Source organism: Haemaphysalis longicornis, unplaced genomic scaffold (genome assembly GCF_048455015.1).
Source record: "Haemaphysalis longicornis isolate Haplotype H1 unplaced genomic scaffold, Haemaphysalis longicornis Haplotype H1 scaffold_1, whole genome shotgun sequence".
Taxonomy (NCBI): Eukaryota; Metazoa; Arthropoda; class Arachnida; order Ixodida; family Ixodidae; genus Haemaphysalis; species Haemaphysalis longicornis.
In genome coordinates, this window is record NW_027526203.1 from 447977701 (window position 1) to 448003735 (window position 26035).

General features: G+C 47.6%; 1 long non-coding RNA gene across 1 annotated transcript; it reads right to left on the bottom strand.

Moving 5' to 3' along the window:
• Window positions 1–8056: 8056 nt before the first annotated feature.
• Window positions 8057–10553, bottom strand: LOC144173211 (uncharacterized). The gene is made up of 3 exons (XR_013323192.1): window positions 10399–10553; window positions 10192–10312; window positions 8057–9699 (listed from the first exon to the last, which is right to left on the bottom strand). It is a non-coding gene; the product is annotated as an uncharacterized LOC144173211 (long non-coding RNA).
• Between the last annotated feature and the right edge of the window lie 15482 nt (window positions 10554–26035).

Consider the following 26035-nt stretch of genomic DNA (forward strand, 5'->3'; position numbering starts at 1 on the left):
AAGGACTCTGGTATTACTGGTGATTCTAGGCGTCCTCATAGCTTTCGACGTGAGCACAAACTATGGACATATGTGAGGCGTTAGCAATGACGGTGTCGCGAGAATAGCGCTGCTGGCAAAAGATGTATGCCGGATTTACAGGACCTAGAAGGCAATGGGAAGCACGCATGGGGTGTTGAGTGATGAGGAAATGGCAAAACGCTTTCCTTACATCTGGTACCCTAAACATCGGTTGCTGCCGCTGTGAAAAATCGCATGCCTCTCTCGCACAACACTCGCGTGTTGCATAGGTCATACTGTGCGTACACCACCGTACTCCGCCGTACCCAGGAACGATATCGGCTCAGCTTCGTCGGAGAGAAAAGAGAGGGAGGAGGGGGCCTGCATTTAGCAAGGTCTGATCTGGCCTTTGCAATCATCGCCTCTATTCTCACAGCTGTCATCTGGTGGCCTAAATGCCAGCCGTCGCTCTGGAAAATACGTCTCTTCCTTCACAGGGACAGCCCATCTTTGTAAAATTCGAGACAGCAGCTAGGGATTGTCAAGAACATGAACATGTCTCAAACTCGGGTGTACACGGGGCAAGGTTTCGTTAAGTAACACAGGCTGTTGAATGAAACAGATAAGTGGAGGGTTTAGAACGAACCACGGCGGAGTTCCCTCTCCTCCAGTCAGTTGCTCGCGTGGCTTTCGAAGCCCTGAATGGCGGTGTTTTGCATAAGTGACTCTCTCAGTCTCGCTGGGTCCGTTTTCTTCCGCTTTCTATTGCTGGCCCGCTCTGAGAGCCCAAATCCGGATTAAGACGACGCTTTGATCCGGCTCACGGGTCACTAATCCGATTTGGAGCCAAGGAGCACGATACTCCAGAAGGGCAACCCCCGGCTAGCTTGTATAACCTTGGTACTGGGGAGCAAGAAGTCACGAGTGTGTTTGTACTTGTCTTCACTGCGCATCCCTGTGCTCTTGTTAGCCTAACTCCATTCTTGCAGTAAAATACACTCTAGGAAAAGAAGGTAGTATAATGGAGATCGTCTTATTTTCCCCTAACTCCGACCACTGAGACCAGTATTACTTTTCGGCCGCTTTGTCGCGAAATGAAACGGGTTGGAAGCTTTCATGTCCGCAGTGAATTGCATGCGCCGTCGCTTGCACTCCGTCCCGTATTAGGATTTTGTTTCTTGCCTCTAGCTCCACTCCCCCACCCCCGTTTTTTTTTATTTTAACTGGCAAACTAGGAAGTAACTGATGCAACAAAGATGTTTGTTTTTTTATGTTCCTGAGGTCGTCATTTCATACATGATATGCTTCCTCACTCAGGAAGGATGCTGTTCGAGAATGTTTTGCAGCGTTGGGGAGATTGGAAGGGAAAAAATGCTTTTGGACTAGTTTACACGCATGGGCAAATCAGGTCAGTTAAAAAAAACCGCGATGACACCGAAGCACTTCTTGTGGGTTATGACTGCAGAAGCGTTCACTTGAATGTCTGAGACGCTTTACTTCCACCCAGTGTTCTCGAAGGGTCGTCCCCTTGCCGATTGAGATGCTTTGCTTCGCGATTCGCCACCGACTTAACGCTTTCGAATGTCTCCGATCCGTCTCGTTTCTGTCGCGGTGTAATGTGAGGGTTGATGACGATGGTGGATTTCGCGGCCTGCCCCCCGTCTGGCTGCGTTCTCCCGTTCCCTCGCTTCGACTGCGGTTCACTGGCGTGTACTTTCGCTACTGCCGAGTTTAAGGTCACGGTGTGGAACACTTCCAAGACGCGTGGGTTAGAAGCCGTTTCATGGCTCCCGACGCCGACGCCTACGCCAACGCCGACGCCGGCTTTCTCGAACCATGATGCCACGTCAAGTATACACTGACCGCAATAGACGTGGAAGTTAGCTTGCTGAACGAATTAAAGCTATGACATTACAAATACAGGTGTCTCATTTATTTAATTTTTGCATAGATTATTGATGATCATTTGTTGCTGTTACGCACTTTGTCCTGGGAACCACAGCCTGCGTGGAACATGTACGGTCAGGTTTCGTTTGTGCGCACTGACTGTATCAATAAATATAGACAGAAATGTTTGCTCCCTAAGCAAAAAACTGCAACAAGAGAAATGGTTATAGTTGAAAACAGGCTTACTCCTTGGTTTTGAATGCATTTTATATATTCTTCCACTTCCGACATGCGTATAGGATCAAAACAGATAACTGGCGAGTTGGTTTAAAGTCGTGTTCACTAGGCGCAAAAAAAGACGAAAAGACGCAGGTAAACACGAACAGGGCGTAACATACTGGGAGTAACACATTTCAGTGCTTACCTTGCCTCACCCCTCCTCTTGCCCGCAGTGGCGAAGGAGTCCAGTTGCTATGTACGATGTCACGTTTTCGATTCCTAGCCGCAAAGGCTGTATGGAGAAGAAATACAAAAACACTTTTGTGTGCGTGATTTCCACACGCACTCTCAGATTTCCAGATAATCTAAATTAATCAACAGAAAACCACCATCTACAGACGTCCCGGGTCTTGCTTCAGAACGTAAAACACCAAATCTGATTTTTTATTCTTGATTTTTTAATTTATTAATCGATCTATAGATGCTCGCCAACCTCTTTGATGCTAGGCAGCGTCGTGCCCAGACTGTTTACTAAAAACCAACTAACGAGCAATGAAAGTACCTCCCCACACACACAGTAGTTTAAGGCATAGTTTCAATATGTATGCGCACCACATAGTCGGTATGGGTAAAACAAAAGGAAGCAACAACAACAACGACACAATGATTATACTCAAGTACTCAAAAGTCAAACTGACTGATAGACGAGGAGAAGCAAAAGTGTGATCAAAAATTGCCGCCACGACGTGTGAAAACGAACAGCCACTTAAATAATCATGATTGGAGATCAGGTGTCATAATATTTTATCAAAAAACACAAGAAAAGGCGCGACATCAGTAGAGCGAGAGAGAGAGAGAGAGAGAGAGAGAGAGAGAGAGAGAGAAAAGGTACCTAATAGGAAAAGCAGAGAGGTTTGCCGGCATTTACAGACGCCTACATGCTTCTCTGCTGTGGGTTGGGGATGGGGGAAGAAAAGGCCCAAGAGCTGGGCAGAAAAGAAAAAGAAAAAAAAAACTGTCGTGGACTTTAGCGGACTTGCATGCATATCTTTGTTCTGCGCTTGGGCCACATAATTTACAATTTTGAAATTAGGCCAATTTCATCCAAATAAGAGAATAAACTCCGTAGAGCTTGGCGCTGCTTTGACGGATGAATCCATGGTCCTAAAATAATTCTGAGAGTAATTGATCCCTGTTCTAGACGTTCCACGCATTCAAGGAAGTGGGATCTCGGTTCCATGTAGGCCGCACATTCTAATAAAATGTGTTCAATTGTTTCGACACAAGCACCATTGTCGCAGTGCGGATTTGGCGTCGCTCCAAGGCGAAATGGGTAGCTATTTGTGTAGGCACAGTTCAGGCGTAGACGATGGTACAACGTTTCCAGGTCACGAGAAAGCTGTGTCGGGAGTCGCGACTTTAATTCTGGGTCAATAGTGTGCAAAAAGCATTGAGCATTTTGTAAGTTGCTCCATAGCCGGTTTCTTTCAGTCACCGCAAAGTGGTGAGCCATGTCAGAAGCTTCTGTTTTCGTGAAATACACCTTGCGGTATTTTTGGTAAAGAAGACCCTTACGGGCCGCTTCGTCGGCTTTTTGGTTACCTTTGATGCCGCTGTGTCCAGGTATCCACTGCATTTTAATCTTGTGTCCAGCCGACCAGGCAAGATGGTGAAGGTATGATATATCACAGGCTGCGATTTGGTTGGGGGAAAATCTACTTCTCCTTCGCAGAATTTGCAGAGCTGCCTTGGAGTCCGTGAAAATACTCCATTGGTGCGGCTCATGGCGCAGGAAGTAAATTAATATGGTTACCATACGATCGATACAGAACTTCAATGTTTCTGATGCTCTATAAGCTCGCGTGCGAAATCAAGCGCTCTGAGGCCACACCACGGCTGCTATACGCATTAGCCTTCTTTCTCAGTGAATTATATGGCCATTTACGGCCGTGTTTCTGGTTACGCTTTTTGAAGGGGCACTGAAGAAAGTTATGACCATTGCCTAATGACTTTACAAGGTTGAAACCTAGATGTTCAAGCCATGTTCTTGTTCCTTTGGCCAATTTTCACGCATTCTTTCACGAGTGAAGTGCTTCCAAACGTGCCATTTCCCTCGCGCCATCGTCCTCGTCGTCTTAGCGACGTCAGCTCTGGTAACACACACGCAACAACTCCGCAGGGCGGCATTTAACGACGTGCAAGCTCTACCCGCCGCGGTGGCTCAGTGGCTAAGGCGTTGTGCTGCTGAGCACGAGGTCGCGGGTTCGATTTCCGGCCGCGGCGGCCGCTTTTCTGATGGAGGCGAAAAGCAAAAACGCCCGTGTGTACGAGATTTCGGTGCACGTTAAAGATCCCCAGGTGGTCAAAATTAATCCGGAGCCCTCCACTACGGCGCGCCTCATCGCCTGCGTTGCATCGGCGCGTTAAACCCTACAATCAATCAATCAACAGAGTGCAAACTCTTTTAATCTACATAAATTACCCGTGCCCAGACACAGAAGCCTGTATTAACCCAGAACAATAACCCATAAACATTCTTTAGGCTTCCGGAGTGACGTCCTTGCGGTGGCCTGCGAAGCAACGGTGCCTGGCGCCGCTGGTGGAGTGTAGTGGATAAACCTTATAGAATAGAAATCGCGATCTTCGGTCGCTCTCCCAGTGGGAGGTGTCCTCAGTGCTTGCTGGCGAGACGGGCGTTCTCCACCACTGGACGGCTGGGGCCCACCCGGTCAGCAGCGCCACCCTATGGTGTTTCTTTTCTCTTATAACCGAGCTATACGCACACGTAAGACGCCAGGCTTCCGCAAAGTAGCGAAATAAATTGTGGTACGGATTATTAAACTGCACAATCCAGGAAGCCGCTCGGATTCGAAAAATTCAGTTCAGCGAAACTTTAGCCTCGTCGAGCCTTCTACGGCTGCACAGTGCAGTAACGTGCCACCGGTTTGTCGTTTGGAAAGGTCTTGCCTACATGTGCTTTGTGTTCACGTTTGTTACGACAAAAATGCTCTTGAACAGGTGCTGAAAATAGCTTGAACGAAAAGGACCGGCGCCGAACAATCGGCCCAAAAAGCGTGCCGGCCTTCCCCACGACATGCTTGGCATATATAAGTTTATTAGCGAATTTTTCTTAACGATCGATGCTAATTCTTGTGATTATCATTGCGCCTACTGGCCGAGGCCATAAAACACTTGCAAACGAGGATGCATCTAGCCCTAGCTGGCCCTGAATCTATTTAGTGTCATCGTCTTACCCATTGGGCTACGATAGAAATATGTTCCAACAACAATAAAAAGAGACATATTGTGCGGCAAAGGTCCGCGTGTTCCCGTAAGAGCAGTAATAATTCTCACTCATTCAAAGCGTGGAAGCCATCGATCGGGCACCAGAGACAGGACACAAGCATGTGGAGGACCTCGAACGAGCAAAAGCGGCCGAAAATGCGAGCGCGGATTCGGAATGCACACGCACGCGCGGCGCCCACACAAAACTTTCAGAATGAGTTCCACCCGAAAGCATTTCGCTCTAATAAAAGTAGTGTAGGGCATTTAATCAAAAAGCCAAACCGAAAAGATCTGCGGGGGAGCGCGAGAAAGGCTGGACCCCCTCCGCGAGTCGACTGCAGCGGCACGTAATCAATTTCCTTGGCAGGGTCGTTCTGCAGGGGAAAGAGGCCCGGTGCCGGTGAAGAGCTGCTTGGGGCTAAGGCGCCTGTTGATCACGCACATAACCCTGTCCGCGCCCCTGGGACGGGGTGAACGCAGTTTGGGGAAGGGGGTGGGGTGATGCCCTGCTAACATTAATACATGCTGTCACCAGCGAATGCCTGGGGCGTGAATGCGCAGTTTGGGCGTTAAATTCGATAGAGCGTGCAGTGCGCGCTTGCTTAACCCTCCACCACAGCAGCTATCACGTGTTTGCCACGTGTAAGGAAACAATTGTACCGCGACGCGTACTCGGTTTCCTCTACCGCGAACACTCACCATTAAATATGTAGGGAAGCCCAATAATGAAACTTAAGTGTACGCAAAAAAATTAGCAGTGGCTTAGCTCGGCTATGTCAGGACATACGTAGCGTCAGCTAAGGTTGAGCTGGTTATTGTTAGCTTTCCTGGTTGTCTAGGGTTAGCTTGATTATCATGCTTACTGCTGCTTCAATGACACACACACGGTATACGCATTATGTGACACATGTATATTTATCACGCGGCTCCGGCGCAGCGTCACCAATCACCCCAGAGCTAAGCTGGTTCCACAGGTGCTCGCCGGTGTTGTTGCGACGCACGAGCCATCGGTTCCACACCCGGCCACCGCTCGCATGATCATCAAGTGGACCAGGCCGCCATGTGCGGAACGGAGGTCGGCCAGACGCTGGGCGCGTGGGGTGCGTGAGAGGCGCTGGGCAGCGAGCAACTCTCTGTGCACCGTGTGACGTCACTGCTCCTCGCGCATGCGCAGCACGGCTCTCCAGGAGCCACGCGAAACTGCTCAACCTCGGTCAGTGTAGCTCACGCTACAAAAGAGCCCCCAAGGAACCAGCGGCGTCTTTAACGTCTCCATCCTCTACTGCTTAGCGGATACTATATCGTATATGTTGCCAAACACTTTTTTGTCCACCCCGCCTTCGTGTTCAGCTGAAATTTCTATTCGCCGACTTCTTTAGTCGTTATAATTCTCCCGGCTTCAATGACAGACTAGATAATCTTACTTCTGAGCACGGTGGAGGAAGCTTCTGAGTGAGTTCCGACCCCGTGCGTGCTTGAAGAAAGTCACCAGAGCACAAGTGCAGACCCGTTGACGAAAATGCTGGGCGGTAACAAAGGAAGTACGGTAGTTGTACTGGTTGCTTCATAGCAAAGAAACAACAAAAAACATGCTTAGGACTAGAAATGCAAGTTTTCATGAAATTTTGAGGGGAGTGAAAAAAAACAGGTTTGTTTCATGTTTTTTTTAGAAAGATACGAAAAATTGAAAAAAGACGATTCCACACAGGCCTATAAAAATTCGACATACTTCTTAATTTAAGGCGAAATCGTTAGATGTCTCATTAAACACGAAAAGTGACCGTAGTCGTTGCCGACTACACGAATGAAACCAAATTACGGCTGCTGTAAAAAGAAAATAAGGAAAAAGTACATAGAAACTTATTTGAGTTCGAATGGGGTGTGAACCCGGGCCTTCAAGAGCCACAGCCAAGTGCGGTAACTACACTCTTAATCTGGATCCACATAAGATCCACTTAGTAACTGGAACTTTTTTGCAAAAAAGTTCCACTTATATATTTGGAACCGTGTTCCACATACCCTGAAAATGTAAGTGGAACAGTGCACCACATATTTTTGCAGCTAAATTATCTGGATCGGCGTTCCAAATAAAAGTATACGGATCACTGTTCCAAATAAACGGGTAGTGTAAGTTACTGGAACACTGATCCACGTAAAATGATTATGGATTTATCCGGTGCGCCGTTCCAGGTACCTTCAGACCAGCTGTTTATATAAAACGGTGTTCCGATAGACGTTTAGAAGCTGTCTATGGGACTCCACTTTTCCAATATATCTGCTTTCCTGTTGGTATAAACTGAGGTCATTTGCCAGGCTGGCGGATGCATTGGTATCAGAAGGAAACCGCAAGCACCATTCTAACGCAGCCTTGATATATGGTCCACAGTAATACCAACAATTGGAAAACAGAAACCGCCGCAGCAGTGTGGTCCCTGACAGTTCCCAACAGTTGCCTATCGGAGCACAGTTCTATTAAAAGCTGGTCTGAAATACCTGGAGCGGCACACAGAGACTTTGGCTTCACTCGCCGCATCCTGTTCTGGGTTTTGGCTGCATGTAAAAGAAACAAGACTCGCATTAAAATACATGCCAAACCAACTATTAGCACTGATACAATGCTTTTCAAAACACCAAGCAAATTTTATTCGCTCGTATTATTGCGTACATTTGAGATACGGAGACATATCTGTTTCCACTTGGGCAGAAAATGACGAGCGTACAGGATCAAATACCAAAACGATATCAAGTGGCCAAAACGATCTAAGTGGCATTTTCCTATTTTCGCTAATATTTACCATTCTTTTTTGCTAAAAAAACACGGGTAATAAAGATGGCTTTAAGCACAACCGCGTCACAAACGGACTTGTACATCTACTCTCGCACTAACTCAAAAAGCATTACACAACAGTGAGCATAAAATATGCTGTTTTATGACATGAAATCAGGTACCACAAATGCGGAAGTACCCACAGCGCTTGCCATACCATGTTTACGCATCCCGGTTCCAAAATATGCAGTTTGCTATTAAATTGTAGGGAAAAGCCAAAAATACAAGCCATACACGGTTGGATTATCACAGGACCTGCAAGAGTGTAGGAAAAGAACACCGGAGCCAATACTAAAAAACTTATCGGAAGCATGTGGCACTATTGCACACCTAAAACACACCATATATCAATATCAAGCTAACTGTAGCCAAAACAGACTATATACGCGCCCTGAAAAAGCCTTTCACTGAAGCCGCGTTGCTTCCCCGACAATTTGTAGCTATTTAAAATAACTTATCCAAAAAAAAAAGCTCATAGCACCCAGTGTGAATCTTACAAAATTTTACAAACCAGATAGCTCGGAGCATGTTACGCATTTTAAAATTTAACAAGCAGCCTAACTCTAAAGACGTTATTAATTCCCTCAAGAACAATTCAGACATCCCAAATAACCAAGTCAGGTAGCGTTGAAACATACACTTAACCAATTTTACCAAGCGAACTTGGAAGCATTTTTCCAGCCGGAACATTTATCTCAGGTAAAATTCACAGTTGTGTGCTATACAAACCCTACTATCATGACGACAGTATGCTTGTGACCAAAGCACTGCCTCTAACAAGCAAGAAATGCAACTTAGTCCAAAGTAAACAACTTTTTCAAGCCAAATATGTATATTTCGCATTCTTCTAGGGCTTAGGTGTCAGTTAAGATACAGTACAAAAATTGATTAATAAAGCCCCAAACCGTCTGTGTAAATAATTACTCTCACGTTTGCATCCATCAACAGCAGCACTGCCATGGAAAAAAATTTCGAGCTGCACTTGAATAATAAAAACGTTACAGTGCAGTGCCATTAACTACATTAACAGAGTAACAGAGTAGCTGCAAAGGCAGCCCGCGCTTTGTGCCAATGAAAAATTGCAAAGGAAAGCACGACTTCACTTTTGCAATTGACATGCCGCTTGCATCTACCAATCATTTGAACCACGACATATCTTTCCAAATAGGCTTCAACGTCTAACAATAATTTAAAACCCCAAGTAGAGTGACCACATCAAGTCTTTCAACAGAGCTTTCAACTTACATGACACCAGGCCTCTGTTAAATGGCCAAGAACTCTGCAAAAGTCCCAAGAACTCTCCAAAGTCGCATAAGTTTCAGGAGATTAAGATGAAATATACGGCGAGGAGGATGACCACATCTTGAGTTGACAACGCAGGCGGGAAATCCATGACGTGTTTCTTGCAGACAATATTTACGCTGCCATTTTCTTCTCTCAAAATAACTGGACCTCGAGAATAACTGGACCACGTCATGTACCTTTAAGGAAGGAAGAAGAAAATTTTGTTAGACGATGGCTTTAAAGGAGTGAGTTGCTTAGGATACCCCTTTTATAGCACAGTAATCGATTGAAATATCAGTGATTTCTTGGTTTCTTTTCTGGGAATGCTGCTAACAATGTACAAAAAATATTAGCACAGACTGTCAATGGCCGTTCTCTAATTCTGGAAAGCAACCGCACTGGGCGTGGCCGTGGTGCCGCATTATCACAGCAGCAACTCTCATTGTGAAAGCAAAATGTTAGCAAAACTTGAATGCAAAATATAAGTTTTTTTTTTGGCCACATGTTGCAGCATCCGAAACAGGCTGAATGTGAAGGTATTTCCCAATATTGGAGTTCACGATTTATTTTTAACAGTAAGATTTTGCTACAAAGAAAACTACCACAAATTCAGTTCCGCAAAAATAAAATGCCAGCTTCAATAAACACTACCATAAATTGAGTCCCACAAAAATAAAATGCCAACTTACCCAACTAAAATTAAGATGCAGGCGTTCCTGGCAGGGCCTCCTCGGAGTGCATTTCGAGGAAAGTTTTGCCAACGTGTTCCCAAAAGCTTACTGTCGTTTTCACCTACAGGTCAAGTTGTCACTGAAACGGTGTTCCAAAGCCATTAGTATATTGCAACTACCTAAAAAGGGACCATCAAAGTTCCAGAACTGGGAGTGCGTACTTACTTGTAGAATGCAATGATTTCATCCCGTACAATGGCTTTCATGTGTTTCCTTTTTGTGAACACACGCCTTCAAGAACGGTGAACACACGCCTTCAATAACCAGGAAAATGGCAGTATGCATTCCTTGTTCCATTGTTTTAAGTCCCGGTCCGCCCTATTTCCTAGAAAATAAAAACAGTATAAAAATATCGAAGCATAAATTTACGCTTCCCTCTAAGAAGGGAGTACTACAATGCCTGATTAGTTCTAGAGTACTAGTTCTAGAGTCTAGAGTACTAGTTCTAGAGTACTAGAGTACTAGTTCTAGAGTCTAGAGTACTACAATGCCTGAGAGTAGCACAATGCCTGATTAGTTGTGCTAAAATTTATTTTGCAGCACGAGCCCTGGTAACGTTTTCAGGCGAAACAAAAATATTTGAACATTTTTAGGCTCACCTGTCATACGCAACACTCAAGGGGCACTCTTTCGTGGCTTTATGACTTCCACAATGCATTCATAATCTGCCACACTTGTCACGACGACGCCTCGGCGTGCCGAAGATGTCTTCAGCCACAGTGAATGACACAGCCATGATTTCAGAGATATATGTAAGGAATGGAAATAATTCGTTTTAATTTCTGTTCTTCAGACGAAGGAAAGCAATTGTCGCAAACTACCAGTGTAGAGACAAATGTCTTCACAGTCAGCCATCTGGACAGGTTATACAGATCGAATACAGAATGTAGCAATCAGGGGCGGTATTCCCGTGTTTTGTCCCTTTCAAAAGTGTCCCTTTTGAGCGAGCCCTGATTGGCTAAAAGCGAACACCCGGATGTGACGTCATGCAAGCACGGCGGAGCTATGAGCCGTGGCATTCTTTCCTCCATGAGCCGTTGCTACTCGGAGCAGACGATTTGGAGCAGACGATTTGGAGCAGACGATTTTTCGTCGCCTTATTGTTTGGTTCGCTCGCGGAACAATAAACACATAAAATATACTCTGATACGGTTTCAGTTCTTTAAAATGCGTTTGCATGAACCGTTACGGTATTTGAATCAAAGGCCCAGCTGCTTAACCGGAAGCACGTCACGATGAAAGGGACGTTTTCAAAAGGGACAGTTACGAGAATACCGCCCCTGCTTTCGCAGTATATTTTCTAAGTTCAAGGAAGCACAGAAATGGGTTAATGTTGGGTGCACATAGTGATGCAAGAACTTATCACCTGAGCGTTGTCGGAAATTATTTCGACTCTCGGGTTACCACCGACATTAACGGCATAAAAATGCAAGAGTGGCTTATTTCTAATGCGTCGTGATGCAAGAACTTATCACCTGAGCGTTGTCGGAAATTATTTCGACTCTCCGGTTACCACCGACATTGACGGCATAAAAATGAAAGAGTGGCTTATTTCTAACGCGGTTCGTGAAGTAGCAACCACTAATTATGGATATTGGATAATTATCCTGAAGTCTCAAGTTGCCACTGACATTAACATCATAGAAACGGCAGCACACTTTCTATATACCCGCTGCGTGTTTCCACATTTCTTGACCTCTACAAAAGAAACGTTTGTTACTGCGGTACTGCTACGACAACAACTGTCCCTTCCATTTCTCTACACTTCAGGCAATGTTATTTAAAATAGATCATCTCAATTGGTCAAAGGAATTGGAAGAAACATGGAACATAAACATGAAACATGGAATCATGGAACAGATAAACGTAAGATGACGCCTTGAAAACACATCAACACAACTCGAAATAGCGTCTACCTTGCGCGCAACGGGCAAATTCGAAGACTCCCGGTCTGGTAAGCACAGTAAATGCATTCTACTCAGCAGACTAACACAACGCCGCAATTACCACGCAAGTTTTAAAAATACCAATAAATCTAAGGACGGACGCTCCGACAAACTTGCTTGGAAGTTGTACACGTGTGCACGCGCGATTATCGCGAGCGACTAACCCGAGAAGATTCGCTACCGCAGAGAGCAACCTTCAATATACAACTAAGCAAAGCCACACAGTAAGGGAAAATCCAATCATGAAACGCGCAAACCAGCAACTTCCTTATAGCAATGGCTAACGCACGCAGTCAGAAATGTCCAGCCGACTCTGACCCACGAACACGGAAGTTTTGGTAAATTACGGCTGCAACAAACGTTTCTACAACACAAAATGTTACACGCCGCGACCACAAGCATGGACGACACACGAACGGGCAGAGAAGCGGTATGTTTATCGGACGCAGTTAACAAGGATGTCACTGAACAACAACCGTTACCAGCACATAAATAAGCAGCACTGGCCTTTTTTGCGCCTCCTGGCAAAACTCCACTTCGTCGAACAGGAAATACAGCCCGGGGATATAAAAAAATTCCCAGTTGCACGCCGCAATCAACCCATTCAAACTGCTAACGGGACGGCGGTAACGGTTCTCGCCAGCGTGACCGAGAATTTCTTTAGTAAATATCAGGCGCATCGCACGAGCAATTGAAAAACCCGCTTGGGAATGCCACTGGTGGCGCTGCATGCGGAAGACCATAAAATTAGCGGAGGGAATCCTGGAAGATACGAGCGCTGCTGTCGTTTAAAGTGTTGACGCAGTCCCGATTTTCATACGTCGTCGTCGTACCCGTTGCAGCCCCACTGTACCGTGAATCAACGCAAAAACAGCTCTGCCGTGCTGCTGCTGACGCATGCGCATGGAATGCGCTACTGGAGTGGCGGTCTTTTCCTCATGGCTTCGGCAAACTTTCGTTCTCGCGGAGGCTTTGGCGATGCGCCCCCATAAGAGCTCATACAAACTCGGCTCACGTGATGGCTTTAATTTGACTCGGAAAACGGGCATATGCGTCAAGTGGACGTTTACGCCCGCTGAGGCCGAAACAAAGCTCAGATAATAGCCGCGTTAGCGCGTAAATACTGGCTAAAGTTGTTTCTCGCGGAGGGCCGTGAGTGCGTGCGATATCCGAGCTTAACTTTGGATGACAATTTCTGCGTTACTGTTTACAATGAACGCAAAAGGGCGTGGCTTCATTTACTGCTTTTTTTGACAACAAGCCTTTCCGTAGTCAATAAAATATACTGCGACGCTCTTAGATACCCACGTTATATAAAGCTACTTACAGCTAATTAGCGAGTAATAATACATCGGCCCGTTTCCCAGCCCTTTTCGAAAACCTCCTGAACACCAATACTACAGGAAAACAGCAACTGGGGAAGCAGCTCGAGAAGGCGGATCATTCAATGAACTTCAATTACTATGACAAGACACAACAACAGCAAGTTAACTCTGCGCATTTTTGCCGTTACTCAACAGCATAATTAGGAATTACAATGTTATTTCAGCATTAATACATACAAAATAATGCAGGTATCACGTGGTATATTTAGTTGTCCAAGTTTAGTTCCGTTCACCCAATCAACCGCTCCCTGCAAAGGGGCTTTTGTTTTTGCTTGTGGAAATTAAAAGGGACTCACCTGTTAGCATTCCTATCGGACTTACTACGTCATGACCAACGGACTTAAAAACCATCGTGCACCAATATGAATAGTTTTACAAATACATACCGATATTCACAACGGCCTAGTTTGCTTATTTTAGATATATGTCGCTTCTCTACTGAAACAAAGAAATAAAACTCTCGCATGGTAGACCGCTAGCGCCTTCCAGTGAAGACTGGATAAACCAAAATGCGTTTCTTGTTTTTTTTATCTCTGCAAAGAAATGATATACAGCAGACTCCCGTTAAGACGAACCCGATGGGAACGTAAAAATGTATTCGTATTATCCGAAATTCGTCTTAAGCGGAGGTGTTATGCATTGTGGACGTTACAAGAGAAAAATGTTGGGGTTCTTAATCAGTGTTCGTTTTTACTAAGTACGGCTTAACGAGGGTCTTCTGTATTTCTAGAAGAAGCAAACCGGGTCGTTAGTGTCATTTCTGTGAATTTGTAAAACTTCTTGTATCGGTACATGGTGCTTTTGAATTAGTAAGTCTCATGAATTTGCGTCATGAATTAGTGAGTCCCATATGAATTGGATCAGGTGAGTCACCCTTAATAGCATGCACGAGACGAAAAATGCTAACGAACATCCAAGCATATATAACTGCATGCGTGACATGCTGCGTGCAGTGTGAAATGCGGCACAGTCGGTTAACACTATGTATATACCGCATCAGGGCATAAATAACGTGGACTAAGTACCTATTTTACAGCAGATTGTAGCCATTTATACGTTCCTGTAAAGCACTTAAAATTGTGCACGTACTACAACACAGCGAGTTGATGGCTGAGCATTGAGCAAAAAACAATGTTTCTGCGACGCTTTGTGAACCAAATGCAGAACATGCAATAGTCTCAACAACTATATATATTTCTTTATGAGGTATCCACAAAAGCCCAATGAATTCTTCAGCACTACCGCTGCTCTGTCCCAAACGCAGAAGGAGAACCTGAGGACATCTGGTCCTTCTCAAATTCAAGTCATTGGTGATTTCAGACGTACTGCGCGTCTGCAATTAGCAAAAGACGATATTCACTAAAGCGGTTTGAGCGCCGCAGACAACCTGAGAGGGGTTCGTGGAATTTCTATTTTCGCTACGATACCCTTTTCTCGCACCTTTCATGGTTTGTACGGTGTTGTTATAGCAGTGGACACATTTTTTTCTGTCAAATAACGTCACTAAAAATACGTCTTAGCCGTCTTATATAAGTAAACTGCTCTAAGACAGTTCCATAGATATCGACGAAGTTTATTAAATTTTATGTAGTGCGTGCGTGTGTGCGTGTGACTGCATGCATGTGTGTGTGTATGTGTGGGTGCGCGGGTGTGCGTTCGTGTCTGTATCTATGTCTGTGGGCGTGTGCGTGCAAGTGCTTGTGCGTGCGCTTGTGCGCCAAAGCGCGTCAAATATATATGTGGTTCATTGTTCCAGTTAATGCATGATTCAGTGCATACTTCACTGCAGCGCACAAGTTATGTGGAACAAGACACGAGCAAAAAATATACAAAAGCACTGTCCAAATTTTTTACTGGGACATAAGTGGAACAGTAACTGGAACGGCCGACAGCGCATCCCCTCATTTATTCGGTTCCACATAATAACCACAAACCTAAAGAAAACAAATGCACAGTTCCAGATAAGATCCACTTATATCTCTCGTTCCAGTTATTCTTCATTTAGATCCAGATAAAAATATGTGGATCGCCCCGTTTAACTGGAACTTACATGGAACCAGATTAAGAGTGTACAGCCGTGTACCAATCCAGGATGGAACAAGAATTATTCGGATGCGTGCCGCTGACAGGTGAACGTGGCACTGCAAACACGGTGCAGCAGTGAAGAGGTCTTCAATAATCGCCGGCTTTCGCCTCCAAATCCCTTCAGAGAATTAAGTGCCCCATAAGTTTTTTCCGTTAACACTGAAAAGAATACAATTGTTACATGCTGCAACATAAAAGTCCCAACAGAGCTTCCGCTCCCAAAATCTTCCCACGATTTTACGTAAATGCGTTGATTTCAGAAAGCGCTTCCTTCACTGCAGATTGGTCGCATCAAAACTAATTTCGCCGGAGAAGCCATGTTTGTTTTTCCAATATTATCCTGGTTAAAAAATCGAAAAAACCTGTTTTTTTTCTAACGTTTTTTTTTGTTTGTTTTTTTCGACCGCTCACATCTCTACTCAGGACGCGGCTAAGGTAGTAAGCTATGGACGCACGCGGCGACCTACAAAAGTATTTATTTTCTGCACGGTAATACACACGGAACGGCTCTACGACGATAAGAGCAAAATCATACAAACAAAACACACGAAAACAACAGCATACGCCACTTATTACAGTGATTTCTGATTGTGCACTAAGCAAGGTATGCTTCAGTGGTATCTCTTTGTATGAGACTATAGTTACCGATGTACGGGCTGCTTACACGATCAGGGTCACTTTGATGAGGGCCAATTTTTAGGGGCGAAGCCCCTTAGGGGCTGAAGCTGTTGTCTCCTGTCGTCGCCATCGTAATCGTCGTCTTATGTAGTCACCGTACTAAAACACCAGGAAACTCGTTTACGCCTCGCGCTAGACCGTAGCGCGTACTAAAAAAATTACACCATCTTCCCGTAGGGGAACCCTGAGTAGTATGCGAAGCAGCCATGGGGTCGATTCAAGTGCCCATTAGTTTTCAGTTCGTCGTTTCCGTGAGGTTGAGGTACGTAGCTACCGTTATATTTACCGTTTGGTTTCCATGGTAACTACCAAATTTTTCACTTACCGGAACTACGAAATGGGAAATTGCGGTGACGCCATGGCTGCTTCGCATACTACTCAGGGTTCCCCTACGGGAAGATGGTGCAATTTTATTGGAGGGGGGGGGGGGTGTTAGAGTGGAGAGGCATTAAAGAGAGAGCGAGAGACGTTGTACGTGGTATGTGTTTGTCTTTATTTAGGCATTATCATCATCATGTTCAACGTAGGTGACGTCGAGCTGTGGTTGGCGTTTCGCTTTGATTATGACCGCTTTATGGTCTGTGAAATGTAAAGTCAAGGGCTGTTGTAGTGGATGAACCCTAAAGTTGCTGAAGATGAGGTCGATGCACGTTCCCCGGGTGGCTGTGGGCTGCTTGTAAACCCCGCCGAGACCCGAGACGATGAAACGTCGCAGGCGCGCGAGGCGTGCTCGTCTCGTGCCAGCCCAGGAAGACATCGGCAACACTGTCGCTCCAGGAGCCCTTGAAGGGTAAGACACCACCGGGAATTCAGCAAACCGAGCATGCGCAGTGGGGGTGTGGACGCCGCACGGCGGAGGGGGGGACATAGCCCCGACCATGAGATGCTTCGCATCTAAAAACACCGGGACACTCGTTGACGCCTCGCGCTAGAGGGCTTCGTGCATCAAAGACAGGAGACTTTCACAGCAAAGCTGCATACATACCTATACCCCCAACGGTTTCATCTCCGTTGGTAAAAACGCCAAGTCGCCAAGAATACACTTATATATACACTGCATGCTTCACCCTCCCGAGGTTTCATATTAGTGGAGATGGCCCGGGATTTTTTTCGAACAGTGTTGCGTTAAACAATTAAAGGCAATCTGAACTCTAAATATTGTGCCGACTAAAGGAATTTGTGGCGCCACTTAACGTACTAGCTTTGAGTACTAACACAGAACCCATTAGTTTAATTCCTTTTTAAAAACGATTCGCCGAAAATCCTGCGGGGAGTGTCGAAGACATGCTTCGTGTAAAATAGTTACGTTGACTGGGCTGTCACTTCTGCACAGAGCGAACTGCGCAATTCCACAGTCATCGAAAGCGTTTGAAGTACTTCTTGGGTGGAGGCATGTTTGAAACAATTGATGAACAACGTTTCAACTGCCTGGAATTTTAAACTCTCGTGGTTTCGTGGGCCATACAGGAAAGGCCGCAAGTAAAGGCTGCCACTGGTATTTGATGTGTTTTATACTGAATGTGCTATGGCTCTTTCGGCGCTTTCCATCGTGTGGTGCGTTGAACTGCCCGTAAGCTAACACGCTTTTCGCTATGTCTAGCTAGATAGGAAAAGCTAACTTTAAAGCAAAGCCAGCAATGTCCGCTGGGGCAAAGCATGATGCGACCTACGTTTGTACCTCTGATCATTTTAGACGAGCGTTCTTGCGCCTTTCGCGTCCGCTAAGCGGAGCGCAGCGCACACGCACGCAATGCGAACGCACACGGAATTCGAAAAAATTCCAAAAGCTCCAAAGTTTTATCTTCGGACAGTGAAATGCATACGAGGCGTTGGCCGCACAAATGATCCCTATCCCTATGAATTTTACTTCTGGTGGTTTTTCTGAAACATTTATGTAAAATGGTTCTCTCCAAAACTGATAAACATGTGCGCATGTGAACAATACTGCAAGGGAGGAGTCAACTACGCAACCTATCTACGCCACTGGCCTAAGAACATCACCTGATGCCCGGTATACTTTTTTTCTACGCTCACCTCATTTTCGTTTCCGCGCTGCAGTTCCTTGGTGGGAAAGCATTCGGTAGGGGCACGATAGTGTCCGCGGTGTCACATCACGTTTCCTGGGGTTTACCAACTCAATAACCATTGTCCTGTCCTTCTGCTTCTTCTTCGATTTTCCTGATTCGTATTATTTTTCGTCTCCTACTCTAGTTGGTTGTTTCCGTTTTACTACAACATTCTGATGGGCTTGGCGGGGCAGCCGCTGCTGCCACTGACAGATGGTGCCTGGCTTCGCAGGCGAGCACTTTCGGCGACATTACGCTGGGTCTGTTTGCGTCGCGCCCTTTTCTCTTTCCTCCAAAATGGCCCTCTCAGCAGACCGACGACTGCCACCACCCGCTCTTTCGCAACCGAGGGAGATTGAGTAAGGCCCGCACCTCCTGTGGCCGGCTATACCCACCGCTTTCAACTCGTGGCCGTGCAGAGAGCGGCTGTCGGGCAAGCAGAAATTGACGTTCCGAAGAAAAACAGGCTCAGTCGGACCCTGAGCAAAGAAAGAAGCCCTGAAAAGGAACTAAATTACAGCTCACTTGACGGCCGTCGCACGAGGGAGGTTTTGATTCATAACGTCTTTAACCTAAAAAGCTCAACAATTGCTGCACGCATTCAACGCGGCTGATATAACGCTTTACTCCCGTGCCTGTGGGCTTGAACCAGGCAGAACTTAGTTGTGGCGGGATGTATAAACCGACTTGTTATAACGATTTATTGCAATACACGAGAAAAAAACTAGAATAAAAAAAAATCACGCCTAATGCACGGAATGAATGATGATAAGTGGGGCGAAGCTCGAGAGGGGGAGATCATCGGTAACCGTAACTCTCCCGTGAAAGTTCGCCCATTACATCATTAAGAAAGACGTAAGACTGTGTGCGTACATTGTACAAATCAAATTTTATTTTCAGAGTCAATGCTCCCAGGCCCAGACCTGGTGATAGACCCCGCGCCATCGAGGACTACTCCGCACCTCCACCACAATTTGTCACGTAGGATGGGACACAACGGTAAAGAAAGAACTTTTATTTAGGGCGAACTTGTGCCCGAACAAGACGAGAGGAAACGAGCAAAGGTCCTTGCGTCTCGTTCGATCTCCGAGAACGACTGCCTGCGTTCGTGGCGTGATCTCTTGCGTGATCTCCCCCTCGCAGTGCACGTGCGCTCGTGCCTCCGTTGGCGAACACAGACAAGCTCGCGCTCCCGGTGCCGAGTTTGCGCTGCCGGTTGCAGCCGGTTCTTGCGCGTGCAACGCGGCCCACTTTGCGACATCTCCGAAAGCATGCGGTGGTCACGTACCACGAGACACAAAGGATGGACAGACCCATGGCTTTAGGAGCTTCGCCCCTAAAACCATTTACGCGGGTCTTGCTTGGTGACGTTTGCGTAGGCTACCCCCTTTGAGTGTGGCTCAGTAGCCCAACCACAGCTCGCCGAACTCATTCACACAGTGAAAGATTTCTGGAAGAGGAGAAGGACTGGATGCGTGTACTAACCGTATACTAGACAGCTCGTTCCGAGAGTGGTGATGCTCTGGTCCGGTGGCATGTGCAAAGGATAAAAAGCCACGTCTATTCATAAAGGAAAGGCGGTTGGAATGATAACCCTTTTTTTAGAGGAAGGGGGGTAGAAGAGGGGGGGGGGGTAGTGTGCTCATTCAGAGACCGTAAAGCTGAGGCGAGAATTGCGAACAGGGAACAGAGGAAAAGAAGAGGGGTGGTTTAGTGTTATGGCGCAAATAAGCTAACAGCTGAACTAGACACACTCAGCGATAGCTCGTCCTAAATTGTACGTGTTGCTCAGTTTTGTCTCTCGTGATACATATAATACAACTATGCGATTCTAGATGCCGGTTAACTGTAGGCGGGGACATCGCGTGAGACTGGAAACGAATTTGGAGTAGCTGCCCCACTCGTCCTCGTGGTAGTGCCACAGTATGGCTGAACGATGGGTTGAAATGTTGAGCACAATCAACGATGCCAATCGTGAACCAAAAACGTATACGTGCTGCAGCCTTTGCTCGGCACTGCGTGTTTATAAAAGCAGCACCCCGTTGATCTACTCGGAATGGACGACCTCGTTTCTGTGGTGCCTGACAGGCTGGTCTCCGGTGCGAACGAGAGGAGACGAACGCTTCCCCGCCTTACACGTGCGCCAGGCTGGTTAGGCGGCGATTTCCTTCCTCGGCAGCTAGTTTACGCATTTTTTTGCGAAAGGTTAGGCGGGCTGATGCGGAGGACAGCGCGATGAAAGGAAGAGGCGGAACACCAGTGAGGACTCTCGCTGACACGCTTCCCCCTGGCGAAGAGGATGTCCTATTTCGGTTACCCACCACCGAGAACCTTTTCCGCCTGAGCGCAAACGTGGAAGGATGGAGAGTACCGCACGCTCGTCATGGGCCCAAACGCGGCCGTCAGTCAAGCTGCAGCGGGCTCGTTGGTTAACTGCACAGAGGATCGTCCCACTAACCATACCTGATCTAGCCGCTACCAGCAGGGCGCTGACAAAAATGGGATACATTGTATGGTCGGCCTTCCTTTATTTGGTTTCCGGGTGAGCGGAGTTTGGAGCTAACCTACAAACAACTTATTGTGCACCTGTCGTTTACCAATTGTACATAAATTATAATACAGTAGAATCTCGATAAACGGAAATCGCTTAAACGGAATTACCGACGGAACAGTTGCCGGTAAGTTGGTTGGTTTTGTATGCAGATAACGTAAAAAAACTCCCGGTAATCGGAACGAAAATTTCCGCGTCCCCGTGTAAACGGAACCAGAATTGGAACTTCTTGTGATACCCAATGGCATGAGAATCAGCTTTTTACGGTTCCGGCTGTTTTTGTTTTTGTTTTTTCTTCCTCCGTGTTTCTTTTTTAGCCTCGTTGGCCTCGTAAACCTCGTCTCGTTAGTAGTCAGTCGTGTTAGCGCAACGAATACAAAATCGCAGTTCTTGTTCCAGTCGTTCGGTCTCGATTCAAGACGCCGAGGTTACAGGGCTCCGCTCCTGCCGCCTAGTTCATGCCATCGTGGGGCTGCTATTCGCGCTTCATTACCACGTTGCCGTCTTCTAAATTCGGTGGCTCGTAAGCAATGGCGAAGTTGAAGCCTCTAGCCTCCGTAAAGATGCAGCTGCAAGGACTCAAACAAAAATAATTGATGCATTTTGTGGTGCACAGCGACTCATTGTAGCCAAATCAACTTTGTGAATGCTGTGCCTAAGCCTCTTGTAGTTTTCTTGCTTTCTGAAAAACTATCAGCTACATTCACCTTCTAGTGCTTAAGAGTTCCATGAAACGTCATTAAGAGTGTGTACGCACATAAATTTGCACATTTGCACATCTTTCTCAGTAAACGGAACTCCTGTTAAACGGAACTAAATTTTTCGGTCCCTTGAAGTTCCGTTTATCGAGAGTCTACTGTAATTAGACAACAACAGTAATAATAATTAAAAAGTCTCGCGACACCCTTCATAACTACGTAAGCGCGAACGTTATGCACTAACTTGACGCTGTCACCTCAGTGGTGAAGCGGTTTTTCGATCGCGTTTCAAATCTACCGCTTGAAGTACTCCTACGGTACATAACCTAATGAGCTATTACGTGATCGCCTATTCGTGCTCGGTAATTCAGTGCGCGTGCTACTAAGATGTAAGCTACTAAGATGTTACTAAGATGCTACTAAGATGTTACATGTTACTAAGATGCAAGTTGCAGCCGTTTATCCCAAGCATGGTCGTAGCCCTCACCCTCCACCCGAAACGGAATTGTAAATATCTCACCTCTATCATCTGTATCTCCTCTCTATGAATCTGTCATCCTCTGCCCCAACTCCCACACAAGCAGGCGTTCCGGTGTCCACCCCTAGGTGTGACAATTTACGCCTGCTGGTGGTCTTTCCTTTCCTTTTTCTTGACAATAAATTCATTCATTCATTCATTGAGTTTAGATAGAGCGGCTCTACTGAATTAACTCCATTACCCACTCACCCTAAGGGTCGATATTTTCGTGCATCCGGTGTCCAGATTTTCCAGCAGACCCTCACGGCCTGCCGCAAGAATACGTAGGAGGTTGGAATACATGACGTTACGCAATAAATAAAGCAATTCTTATGCTGCGGAGATGCGTATTATTACAGATCGCTGAGCGTAGCGTTTAGCGCTGCGTCTCGCTATACCTCCACTGCCACCTCTCCGCTGCTTCTCGCTGTCGTGGCTCCTGGTTGCCCTGCAGTTTTGCTCGCTAAGCCGCGGTGTTGTGTACGCAGCTTGTCTGCACCTTGCATGGGGGTGCCACGTTGCCTCGCTGCAGCTCGCTCTGCTCTTCGCGTTGCATACAACGAGGGCTGGGCGGGTCAACTTTGTTTCGCTGCAGCCGGTCGCTACGCACGTTTCGGTGCAATGCTCTCGAACTTTGTCGGCAGTGCACCCGCGCCTCCAATCACGCTTTGCTGTCTCGCCTGACGGTGTAGACGTAAGCAATACTACGCGCCTTAGGCCAGCTTGCGCCATCTAGTGGATCGCCCGCGAGGCATCGCCCAACGGAGCCACGCGTCGCGCTTTTTGCCTGTCACGGATTTCTGGGGACGGACCCGCCGCGGTGGCTCAGTGGCAAGGCGTTTTGCTGCTGAGCCCAAGGATGCGGGTTCGATTGCCGGCCGCGGCGGCCGCTTTTCTGATGGAGGCGAAAACACCCGTGTGTTCGAGATTTCGGCGCACGTTAAAGATCCACACGTGGTCAAAATTAATCCGGAGCCCTTCACTACGGCGCTCCTCGCGACGGCGCGTTAAACCTCATAATCAATCGATCGATTTCTCGTGACGTGGGACGGGGTTGTTGCGGTGGCATATGTTGTTCGCATATAAAAATTTCGACTAATACAGTACAAATTCCTGTCCCTGCGAAATGAGAAGCGTGCAGTAGGGGTCACCGAAGGATTAGCTGCGCGTATATACCAGCCAAGAAACACGGAGAGCCGTCTCAGTACTCGCACAGCCGGCACGTCCCGAGAAGAGGCCGAACGTGAAACTCGCGGCGGCGCCCGTGGCTGACCCCCTCAGGCACATTGGCTGAGACAAACATATACGGTGTCGTGTGCGGACGCCTCTGCACGTGTGAAGGAGGGAGACTTTGTGTTTGCGCTTCGTGCGTGACGGGGCCGGTGGCCGAGCTGGCGCAGCGGACGACGAGGGGCCGCGCGCAGCGCGCAGTCGGCGCCTCATCCCGGAAGCGCTGTAAACGACGATCGGCAAGGTCATTCGCCTGCCCTCCCGCTCTCGCAGTGTCATATCTGCAGAAATCCGGGTTACCGGCTTCTAAATACGGCCACGCCGCACCGTTGGGCAGGGGTCTTTCGGGGCGGCCAGCTTCGTGGGCGCTGGCGGGAGGAACTCGCCATCGCTGCAGCCCGCCAGAGGCGGCCGACCGGTAGTGCGGCACCGTCGCCGCGATTGATTCGCGCACGAAAGGGGCCGATAATTGTGGTTGCGCTCTTACGGCCCCTGCCGCCGCCTCGGCCGGACCACCGGCAGAAGGCAGCCGATTCCGTTGACCCCGTTCCCCAACTCAATTACGCGCAGACAATAGGAGCACACCCCCTCCGGGCCCCCCTCCTCCTCCTCCTCCTCCTCCTCCTCCTCCTCCCTCTTCCGTCCGCGCGTCGCTTCCACTTGGCCGGAGAAGAGTGCTCCCGAGGCGCGCGCTCTTTAATTGGTAGCTGCCATCCGGCCACTGCACCGACGGGACCATGCCGGAAAGTCGTTATCCGCGCATTCATACAAGTGGCCCGGCATCCGGATAACTTTCTCTCTTCTGCTCGCAGGTGCCGGCTCATTGCGATCAAAGGGAGTTTACTTTCGCGGAAACTTGGCGTCTTTTGTCCTGGACGTCGTTGGGCCTGACTTGGTTTTATATTCGTTTTTCTATTTTGTCCGCGTCCTATAAAGGCTCTCTCTCAATCACTTTGACGATTGGCATGATCACTAGATACAGTGTCTGCATTGTTCGCAGAATTGCGCTGGCGGACTAAAAAAATTACTCACACACTCCACGTAAGGAGTGCGCACTGACAAATGTTTATTGAAAGGGAAGTGGCCAGAAAAGCAAAGAAAATATTATGAAAAAAAAAAAAAAAACGAGATGCGAAAGGACGGAAAGGGGAAGAGGCGATTAACAGGTCTGAAAAACCTCTCCGGTGGCACGTGCTGCATTAACAATGATTGTTCCAAAAATTTCATCTCACGCTTGTGAGTGTAATAGAAGGGGAACTGACACATTCTCCCCCGCACCCGGACAATATTGAAAATGCTTCGGAAATCTCCCGTCGGAGTGTATCTTTCGATCTTAACAAAACAGTTGTTTTGCCGAACAGGGCTTCGCATTTGCCCCTCGCACAGGGCACGGCCAAGTTCCCTGCGACAGTTACCTGCTGGCACGCATATATCTATGCTCTTTCAGCCTTTCATTGATACATCGGCCCGTTTGGCCGATGTAATAACGACCGCAATCCAAGGGGATCTTATAAACAACACCCTAGACAAAACTGACAAATTTTCGCATGTGTCGGACCTTACGCGTTGTCTTGGATGCACCGCTTTCTGTTTTTGCCTCGACAGCCTTGCACAACCCACAAAATTTTAATGGTGCCGTAAATACCACAGGAACGTCATGTTTTCCCCCGACTTTTTTTAACCGGTGTGAGAGTTTCAGGAGCGTCGGAGCGTGGTATCACGGCTTGCACGTGTTGACGGTCGGTCGTTACACGTCGTCGTAGTCGTAGTCTGCTTAACGGTGGGTTTGGCCACGTCGGGTTTGCGTCGCCCCGTGTGGCTGTTGTCGTGGTCGGCGGTCCTGTCAGGGTTGATCGGGGTGTCGAGCTGTGAGCGCGTCGTGAATGGCGTTCTTCCCTGCTTCGTTGCGTCATTGCATGGAGGGTTTCCGTTTTTTTTGCCGTAGTGCAACTTCACCTCCTGAAGCTGTTGCTTTTAGTTTCCCCTACGTGGGCTGGCGGACCTTTCACGCTTAAAGTCAGCGATGCTGCGGCGGTTGGGTGATCCGTATGGGTAGGGAGACGGCGATCAGTTAAAACGCGCGGGACCTGGGCTGGTGTGAGACAGGTATTCGACGATCTCCGTCGGCCCAGTGACGCTGGCCAGCGAAGGGACGCGGTGAGTCCACCGAGAATCCTTGCAAACCGATTCGCTTGTATGGGCAGCGTCTGCAGATGTGGCCGGCTTGGCCGTAGTGGTAGCAGAGTGAACGACGATCAGGTATTCGCCATACGTCGGTCTTCCAGGGAGTGTGGTTCTGCACCGCTGGGGGTCGGGCGGGCGAGGTTGGACGGCGGTACGGCGGTGCGGCGGGACCTCCTGGCGACGAACGGCAGTAGGGCCGGGATGGCGAATGGCTTCGGCGTACCGCGTAGGTCATGGCGTGGGGTTCTCGATGTGCTTCCAGCGTCATAGTGCTTTTTGCACTTCTTCCCGGATAACGTCAGTCATGGAAGCGACTTGAGGTTGTGGCGTCGTTGGGAAAAGTTTCCGCATCTCCTCCCTTACCACTGCATGTGTGGTCTCGCGTAGTGTATCGGAGCTAATAGCCCGGTACCGATCGCCTCCGAAACCAACGCATTGACTGGTCGGTCGTACTGCCTCGTT